This window comes from Harpia harpyja, chromosome 14 (genome assembly GCF_026419915.1).
Source record: "Harpia harpyja isolate bHarHar1 chromosome 14, bHarHar1 primary haplotype, whole genome shotgun sequence".
Taxonomy (NCBI): Eukaryota; Metazoa; Chordata; class Aves; order Accipitriformes; family Accipitridae; genus Harpia; species Harpia harpyja.
This window is the reverse complement of record NC_068953.1, coordinates 39,749,096-39,759,011: the sequence shown is the minus strand read 5'-3', so window position 1 is coordinate 39,759,011 and position 9,916 is coordinate 39,749,096. Positions and strand designations below refer to the sequence as shown.

Below are 9,916 nucleotides of genomic sequence, written 5' to 3'. Positions count from 1 at the left end.
GACAGAGCCCCTAGCTGTGCAGAAGTGGGAATCAGCCACACAAAGACACTGGTGGCATCCCTGTAAGCACACCTAGCATGCAGACATCAAGGTCTGCTGCAGAGGAAGGACACCTTGCAGAAGGCTTTCCACTTGCTGCCGGATTGGACCAAGAGAGAAAGCAGAAGCAACAGCGTTCGGTCAGGGGAAGATGTGCCCCTCGTCCAAAATTCATGCACCTGGAGCAGCAGTGACCGCTGAGAGGTGTTGGTGGTGCAGCGCTGGGGAGAGTAATGCATAATCTGCAAGACTAAACAGTGACACTGGATCTAGCTTTGTGCTTGGCTGCATGCTTGCACGTAGGAGGCCTTGCTTTACTGCTGAGCAGCTTAGGTGCTTCTTGCCTCCAAAACACCTGTGAGTAGCAAGGTGCATCAGCAAAAGGAAAGGAGGCATAAACCTGACTTCCAAATGCCATGAGTCTCGCTGAGATTCAGGCTCAGAGAGGCAACTTGTCCCTGCCTGTTTTGGAAGGCACCCTCCACAACTCAGCTGAGCACACGTCTCCATGTTATCATCTCAGGCCAGTTCATAAGCCTGCTACTATCCTCTGCCAGTGGGTACTCAGGGGAGGCAGTGAAAAGTCACTGCTTCCTGAGCATACATGCAAGAAGCGCTGGGTACACTGGCAGAAGAAATGAGATCAGCTCTTGAATGCTTTCAGGGTTGGGACGCAAGGCTGACCCTGGGAAACATTGCAGGGCTGTGATGAGCAGGTTACAGACTCACGCTCCATTTCTCTGGGGCTTTAGTCTTCTTCTTGCCTGCTTGCTTCTTTTTGGAGCTCTGCTGTAAGTTCAGGGAGCTCTAATGACAACTGGTAGTAAGCTCAGGACAGAAGCCAGTTGCTCGTCCTTGCAGAGCGCGTAGCTAACTGAGGGGGGAGGAGAACAAACCACCACGAGTCTCCAGCTGTGCTGCACAAAGTCTTTAATGAGAAGGAGGAAATGCAGTGGCACGGAACAGAGACCGAGAAACACGTCTGCAGGGTTCAGGGAGGCACAGAGAGTGGCCCATTTCCCAAGGACAAGCTCCAGGCAAAGCGCTTGCCTTTCCCCATCCCGATCTACCCGGTGGCAATGCCAGCCCACCAAGAGCAGGCCCTAACTCCGGCACACTCCCTCCGTCAGCAGGAGGTTCAGCAAAGCAGAAGAGAACGAGCCCTTTCCTGAGGAGCTCAGAGCAAAGCAGAGCCCGAGGAGACACGGCGAGGCCTGCAGTGCAGCGAGGAGCAGCAGGCACAGGTCCCTTCTGCCAGGTGGGATGAGGACACTCAGCCCACCTGCAAGCCGTGGCTACGCTCCTGCTGCTGCAGGATGCCTGTCTTCCTTGGTGCTCCAAAGGGGAAGATCTGCTGGCTTCAGCAGTTCAGACTGCAGCGGGTGGGAGGCAGACACAGCCCTGACCCCCCCAGACCAAGGGAGCCCCCAGAAGAGATGGGAACCCCCCCGGCGCTGAGGGAGCTCCCAACAGCCGCTGACAGCGAGGATCCCACGGCTGTGCTCTGAGGGAAAGAGGTGAGGATGGGGCCCGGCAGGGTCACCACCACCGGGGAGGCCTGGATGGCCACCGTCGAGTCAGCGCAGCGGGCGACACAGGGCTCGCTGCAGCTGCTTGCAAGTGGGGTTGGGCCGGAGGCGCCACAGGGCGTTGGGAGACAGGGTCTGAAGCAAGACATCTCTCGGCGAGGGAGGCAAAGCTGAAACACAGAGCAGGCAGGGAGCACGAACCTCAATATCAGCCCGTCTGTCTTTTCCTCAGCTCTCTCCATGGACACTCTTTGTTTTCAAAACACCCAGTGTGCCTACAGTTCCCACAGCCCTCATCGTGCCCTCCGAGTTGCACGGCACAGGAAGGCTGACCCACTTTTGGAATAGGCCCCAGCGCAGTGGCGTTAAAGCGCCTGTGGAAAGACTGATCATACCCCATCTCCATCGTTGCTTTCAAGATGGCACTGGATGCACTTGGCCATGTGGTTAGAGACCATCAGCTAAAGGTGCACATTCTGGTGGGCAGACCCCACTGCAGCTGAGCCCCATGGTTCCCCTTCTGCTTGAAAGAACCCTCCTCTTCCCTGCTCCTCCCAGCCACCTCCCCCAAAAGGCAAAGAGAGTGCAGCCCTTCAACAGTTGTATGGCAGGGCAAAGCTGAGGCAGCCCAAGCCTCAGCCTCAGTAGCCACCAAGACAGCAGTTCAGCTCACAGAGAGAGATGGAGTGGACTCAGGCTTACCTTGCTCCTCGAGGAAAGGGAGGCAAGAGAGGAGGATGCAGAGCCTGGAGCAGCGCAGGCTTTTATGCTGTGTCCCAGAGCCCTGGGGGGGCCACAAACATTCCTTGCTCATGAAGCATCTCAACACCCAGTAGTTACCTCTTGCCATGTCCTCTATAGTAAGCAAGCTATTGTTTCTTTCATTTGAAGTGTCGTAGTCCCTTTTCATACCATCAGACTTCTAAATAATTCATGTGTGTCCCAGCTTCATAAGGCCAATTAACTCCAAGGTCTCAGGCTAGGTGTGCAGAGATTTTAAGTGGGTTTGCATCATACTTTGTCACTTCACCATCTTCATGATGAGCTTGTCCACGAATCATGGTGAAATTCAACCATGAAGGGTACTTCATGCTAGCTCTCATGTGCTTTCAGTGCAGGCACTCAGGCTAAACCAGAGAGACATTTCTCCCTGCAGTTCATTGTAGACACACAGAAGACTGTGGGTAGGTTCAGGCTGCAGGTCAAGACTACACAATCCAATATGGGAGAAGAGATGCTCCTCTCCAGGTATGTGGCAAAGCTCAGTGGCAAGGGAAGACAATTGTGTGCTGGAAGGAAGACCCCTGTGGGCCGGACTGACGGCCATAAGGACCTTGCTTACACTCATCAGGCTCTACCATGCTTTTTCAAATTTCCAAAGGACATTGGATCAGTCTCCCAGAGCACCTGGGAGTCATTATGATGACTCATAAAAGCTTCATAAAACAAATCAAATAGAACCAGGATAACATACTCAATATCTGGTTAGTAATCTCTAAAAACATTCAGCAGGGTCATGGTTCAATCTTCATCATTCTTAAGTTTCGAGTAAGAGACATTACTCTTAACATTTATTTGTCTGAGTATAATCTTTAACTGATCTACCAAAATAACAACACTTACAACTACTAGTGTTGTACAAAATACTATGGTTAAGCAATGGTAATGATCATATTGGTATCACATGAATATAATAATGGCATAATTGCCAATTAATGCAAAGCTTCTTATCCTTTATAGCAGATATGAGATTAAAGGATACAATTAAGAATACGGTCAAGCATCATTGGCTAGGAAGGATTCACAGCACCAATGAATCACTTCACCTGCCCCCAGCTGGGGTACAGCCTTATAAGACAGCGTTACCTACATGCAGCCAATCAGTGTATTCAAAATCAACATCCTGTCAGCTAGTTGCTCTACCGCAATCTGCATCTTGACAGCACTATGGCAGCCTGTATGTGGATAGCTAATAGTGACCCTATCAAATAGGGTTCAGGCGCAACAGTTGGGTAGGATGGGAAATGGGAAGGCTGCGGGGGCACCTTATGCATGTCTCCAAACACCTGGGTCAGGAGGGTGGACAGGCAGAGTAAAGAAGGGAGCATCATCTTCTTGTCAGACATGCCCAGTGAGAGGGCAAGAAGCAATGGACAGAGGTGGAAATACAAAAAATGCTACACACAGTAACCCTGTTTTACTGTGAGGGTGGTCAAAGACCAGTGTCCCAATTGATCAGATGTGAATGTTAATACAGACCTTTCCATATGTCCTCTCAACTCTTGTTAGTACACTTCATATGAAAAACAGCCATTGCAATCTCTCTTTCATTGGTGTTGTGGGAATAATCTCCAGGGGATGAGTATGGTGTGGAAAGGAGGAAAGTGCTGGTTTTCAGGTCTAGACGTAGGCAGTGTGACTGCAAGATGAGATTAGGGTGGGCATTTCACTAGGGAACTGAGCATGCACAATTCCCCTCTTTGTAACTCCACCTACTTGTAGCACTGCTGATGACACAGTGGGAGCCTGTAAATACTGTGCCAACCCAAACCGTCCATACAAGCTCACTGCCCAGATTGGGTTTTGACTGTCAGCACAGCAAAGAACATTGCTTTTTTTGCTTTAAGCAACCCTGGAATCAGAGACTTGAGAAGCTTTGTCCCCTTTAGGTAGAGAGTCTAGCTGTGAGAGGCTCCTTGTGGTTCCCTTGGCCCACAGGCTGTAAGCTGCAAGAGAAATGAGGGTGTCTCAGTTCTTAGTTACCAGGAACATCGTTACATCCAGTTCCAGTAAACTTCAGGATGTCTCTGCAATGCCAGCGCCTGGACAAGATAGGTCAACAGCCCTGAACATGGGCTGGTGGCATAGGGTGTCTGAGATGCGGTCTTGATTGTTAAACAGAGTATTTCAAACCAAGTTACAGTGCATACCAGAGTCTGTTTTCAGGAAAGACTGCTATAGAGAAAATAACGCTGTGCTCTGAACACAGGCATTGTACCTACCAGCATTCCCTCTTGGGGTTGAAACCCCAAGTTTGACTAGCCAGCACTGGAGACATGGAAAAGAAGGAGAAGGGTGGAGAGTAAATTCATGCCCGTGTGACTTTGAGTCATTATATAAAGAACAGGCATCCTGCCACTGTATCCCTAAATTGCATACATGGCCTCATGAAGCACAGTGTATGCCTTGGTCCCCACCTAGGTGTTCTCGATCTTCATCTTTACCCTGCCACAGCAGCATGCTTTTCTTGCCAGGTGCAACCACCAGCAGCAGCAGGTCCAGCTCTGGGCCAGACAAAAAAATCCCTCTCTGGCTCCTATACCAACACCACAGTGAGGACCGCAGCCTGGAGCCACCTCAGCAGGAAGAATACAGTGTTCTCAGTGGGGTATCCTCCAGGGCCCCAAGCAGTTGGCACTGTATCAACATTTCTCACCAGCACCCTCATTTGGGATCCCTGGGAGAGAAACTGAGGAGAACCAGGGACGCAAAGAGCATCTTGCCCGGTAAAAACAGATGCATTATGGCAGGGAATAGAGGACCAGAGTAGACAGAGGCTGGTTGTTGCCTCCGCTCAGAGTTGCAGGGACGGCACCATGGAGCTTACAAGACCTGGGACTGTTCTTGTGGGACCCAACAGAGGGGCTGAGGCTTTCCCCCCTTACAGCCTGGGGAGTGGACAGAGATACTTGAGCTGGGGGACATGCCAGCAGCAGCGTGGCACCTATGGGCCCTGGGAGCAGCAGGACAGAGCTCTGTCCTTGTACACATGACTTTTACAGTGAGCAGCAGAGCTGCCTGCCAAAACAGCTGCTCCGTGGTGGCTTCTTGACTGATGGGGACGCTGAGCAGTTTTGGAGGAGAAGAGACAGTCGACCGTGAAAGGCCCAGCTAAGGAAAAGTCCAATTGCGTTGGCCGGGAATCGAACCCGGGTCAACTGCTTGGAAGGCAGCTATGCTCACCACTATACCACCAACGCCGCTCATGATGCCGCGGCCTCTGCTCGTCTAGTTCAAGGATGGTCTGCATCCTGCTTCTGCACAGACTGGACAGTCTGCTCCTCCCGGCCCCCTGCACACACACTACTACAAGGCGCCACAGGGTATGCGTGTTTCCGTATGTGTAAGATGTTGGCTAGGGAATCTCAAGCTGCACCAGCTGCCGACTAAGGGAGAACAACACCAAGGACTGCCCAGGGTTGGAGCAGGACACTGGACAAACCAGGACTGAGCTCCAGGCAAGGACTCTGCACAGAACTATGGTATGGCCCAGGGTTCAAGGGACCTGCTGGTGTGCACGTGGGGTGGGGGGTGTGTGCATGTCCAATACTGATGTCCAGTCCTGAGCAGCCAGAGAGAAAGAAAAGGATTGTGCTGTCTGCCTCGTTCATGCCTGTGTGAGTGCTGGTGGTGCTTTTGGGGGTGCTGGTAATGGCACTGCTCCCCATCTGTGTTCATAGATGTGCCAGCTGTGCATGTACTATGCAAGTGTATGTGTGGTTTTGTATATGTACTTGTGGTGGTGTAAGCATAGCTAACAGCCAAACACCCACGCAGCTGCTCACTCCTTGCCCCACTTTCAGTGAGATGTGGGCATAGAAAATAGGATGAGAAGGATTCCAGGACAACATAAACACAGGGACATGGCTTAGCAAAAACTGTGTGGGCAAAACAACTTGGGGGAAATTAATTTATTGTCAATTGAAAGACATTCACATAGTGAGAAACAAAAGGAAAACATAAACCACCACCTTTCCTCCCTCTTACCAAGACTCAACTTCACTCCTTCACTCCAGACTTCTGTACCCACCCAAGTGGCACAGGGGGGATGCATTTTCCCTCTGCTCTTTCTGACCCTTTTTTTTAATTCCTCCTCTCTCTGTCTGGCATCTGCTATTCTTTCTGGATTATGTTTTCGTAGGGGCCACAAACTTTGCTGATGGCTCAGCTGTGTCCTGTAGTGGGCTTGCTGTGGAGATGGAACCAGCTGCCTCTGGCACAGGGCAGCCCCTCAGCTCTTCCCCACAGAGGCCACCCTGCAGCAGCCCCTCTCCCCACCACTACCAACACCTAGCCATGTATGGCCAATACAGTGCCCACTGGGAATACCTACTCAGCCCTGCTCCTGGCTGGAGCTGCGAGTGAGCACGGCAGCAAACAGACTAGGATGGAGAAAACCCCCAGATGGTCAAGCTGATTGCATTGGTGTTTCCCAAAGTAGCACCAGCCTTGTCCTCCTCCTCCTCCCCACCTGCAGATTCCTGGAGGTCCCTGCTTGCGGCTGGGAAGTTGGGATTGAGCTGCTGGATGGGAAGGGAGAAAAGCCTGTGTCCCCAGGACACCCGCTTCCTTGTGGGGGGAGCTCTGCCTGCTGCTCCACAGCCTCCCGTCTGCCTTGCTGAGGGGCACTATGGGAGTGCTGGCTCCTAAGGCGGCAAAGGAGAAAGAAGGTGGCAGTGGCAGAGAGAAGGGGCTGAGGGAACAGGAGGGCCATGGCCATGGGTGCCCAGAAAGCTGGAGCACAGCAGTGCAGGTTGAAACTTGCTGAAATATGCAAAGAAGAGGCAGCGGCTGCTGCCACTAGAGCGAGGTGGGGGGGGGGGGGGGGGGAACAACAGCAGATGGTATTGACCCAACAGCCTCTGGGTTATGGGCCCAGTACACTTCCACTGCACCACTCTCTTCCCCAAAAGCCTTTTGATCAGGACCTCTGAAGTCCTGCCTGGTGTGCCCTGGCACTGCCAGCACAAGCACTTCTACTCATGTCTCTCCCTTCCTCCTGCTTGTGCTCTGCATATACGTTTCCTTTTCATAAACAGGTTGAACTCTCTGCATGAACTTTCTACAGGATTCTGGACCCTCTCTAGGGACACCTGGCTCATCCCAAACTTTGTGATGTGGATCACTTTTGAAGTTATTTTACTTGCTCCCCCTCTGGACCCACTTCTGGTGTCAGTGTGTTTTGTCCTTCCACTTCTGAGATGATTGGATCCTCTTCTTCAGACTGGTTTGTCCTACCCTCTGGGATAGTTTGGCCCCCCCTCTGGGATTGGTTTAATGCCCTTGCTACCATATAAGTGCATATAAGTGATCTATCATAAGTATATATGCTGTTATATTGTGTTGGGTTTGCGTGGTAAGGTTTTGGTAGTGGGGGGGCTACAGGGTTGGCTTCTGTAAGAAGCTGCTGGAAGCTTCCCCTGTGTCTGATAGAGCCAATGCCAGCCAGTTCCAAGACCAACCCGCCGCTGGACAATGTCGAGCCCATCAGTGATGGTGGTAGCTCCTCTGTGATAACATATTTAAGAAGGGACTGGGGGGAAACTGCACAATTGCAACCCGGAGAGAGGAGTGAGAGAACATTTGATAAACAACTCTGCAGACACCAAGGTCAGTGAAGAAGGATGAGGAGGAGGTGCTCCAGGCGCCGGAGCAGAGATTCCCCTGCAGCCCGTGGTGAGGCAGGCTGTCCCCCTGCAGCCCATGGAGGTCCACAGTGGAGCAGATATCCACCTGCAGCCCATGGAGGACCCCACACCGGAGCAGCTGGCTGCCCAAAGGAGGCTGTGATCCTGTGGGAAATCCATGCTGGAGCAGGCTCCTGGCAGGACCTGTGGACCCATGGAGAGAGGAGCCCATGCTGGAGCAGGTTTGCTGGCAGGACTTGTGACCCCACAGGGGGCATGCTGGAGGAGGCTGTTCCTTAAGGACTGCACCCCGTGGAAAGGACCCATGCTGGAGCAGCTTGTGAAGAACTGTAGCCTGTGGAAAGGACTCATGTTGGAGAAGTTTGTGGAGAACTGTCTCCTGTGGGAGGGACCCCATGCTGCAGCAGGGGAAGAGTGTGAGGAGTCCTCCCCCTGAGGAGGAAGGAGCAGCAGAAACAACATATGATGACCTGACCACAACCCCCATTGCCCGTCACCCTGAACCGCTGACAGAGAGTAGGTAGAGAAAACTGGGAGTAAAGTTAAGCCTGGGAAGAAGGGAGGGGTGGAGGGAAGGTGTTTCGAGATTTGGTTTTCTTTCTCATTATCCTGCTCTGATTTGATTGGTAATAAATTAAACTAATTTCCCCAAGTCGAGTCTGTTTTGCCCGTGACGGTAATTGCTGAGTGATCTCCCTGTCCTTATCTTGATCCACAAGCCTTTTGTTGTATTTTCTCTCTCCCCTGTCCAGCTGAGGAGGGGAGTGATAGAGCGGCTTTGGTGGGCACCTGGCGTCGAGCTAGGTCAACCCACGACATATATTATTGATAAGTTTTCTTTACTAGCGATAAGTTTGTAGTAACCTGTAATATTATATATACAATTGTTGCTGCTATTATTAAATGCTGCTATTATTGAGTGTCGCTGTTATTGATTTTTGCTATTATTTATTGCCGTTACTATTGATTGCTGCTATACAATTATTTGCTAATAATAATTTGTAATAGCTTGAAATATATGTATTTGCTTTATTAATCATAGGTATACTTACTAGTGGTGATTTTTGTGGTATTTGTGGTAATCTGTAATAAAGTAAAGAAATTTTGAGGATAAAGCCTCCATCTCCTTGTGTATTATGGAATCATACAAACACACAGTCACAATCTGTACACAACCACAGGCCAGGTAACCCTTTATGTCATGATGGCATGGACAGCTCAATGACACCTACAGCTTTGGTCAGCTAAACTATACCCAGAACTGCATTCACTGTATTAGAAAATCTTTATTCTGCATGCTGTGAATTCAGGCACTGAAGTCTCTTTCTGTAGGATCTGGCTTCCCTCTCTCTTTGTTCCCCCTCCTTATCTCCTTTATTAGATACAAGAAAAGAAGCAGTTGTTGGAGCTTCTACTGGGCTTGAGTCACAGCACCCATCCTGCTCCTACCCCATGCACAAAATCCATGCAGGGCTTGTAAGAGAGATTGTCATTGTTGATTGGATACCATCATCCTGGCCTATAATGCCTCCTTCAAAATGGCATGACAAGTACACATAAAGCCCTTGTAATTTATCTGCAACTCAGGTAATATGAATACATTTTTAGAGATTTTGTTTTCCAGCTCAGTACTGAAATTGGCCACAGAACTCAGAATTATCTAAAAACATGAGAGCAGTGTTTAACATGGCAAGGGAGAAAAAAAAAGTTAGTCCTGCAGTCATCTATCCAGAGACAGGATCCTTCAGGGAATGGTCTGAAAACTTGCTGACAAGGTCTCAAGGCCTCTGTGTAGAATTATGCTCCTGGACACAACAAGCAGTCACAGCCTGCCCTAAACTGTCAGAGGTGCACTGAAGTCTGTGGACCCATAGCTACTTAAAGACACTTCTAATTTCTGCCCCATATCTGACTTCAAGG

The 9,916-nt window shown here is 50.6% G+C and overlaps 1 non-coding gene across 1 annotated transcript; it reads right to left on the bottom strand.

Moving 5' to 3' along the window:
* Positions 1 to 5,476: 5,476 nt before the first annotated feature.
* Positions 5,477 to 5,548, bottom strand: TRNAG-UCC (transfer RNA glycine (anticodon UCC)). Its single transcript has one exon. It is a non-coding gene; the product is annotated as a tRNA-Gly (tRNA).
* Positions 5,549 to 9,916: the final 4,368 nt, after the last annotated feature.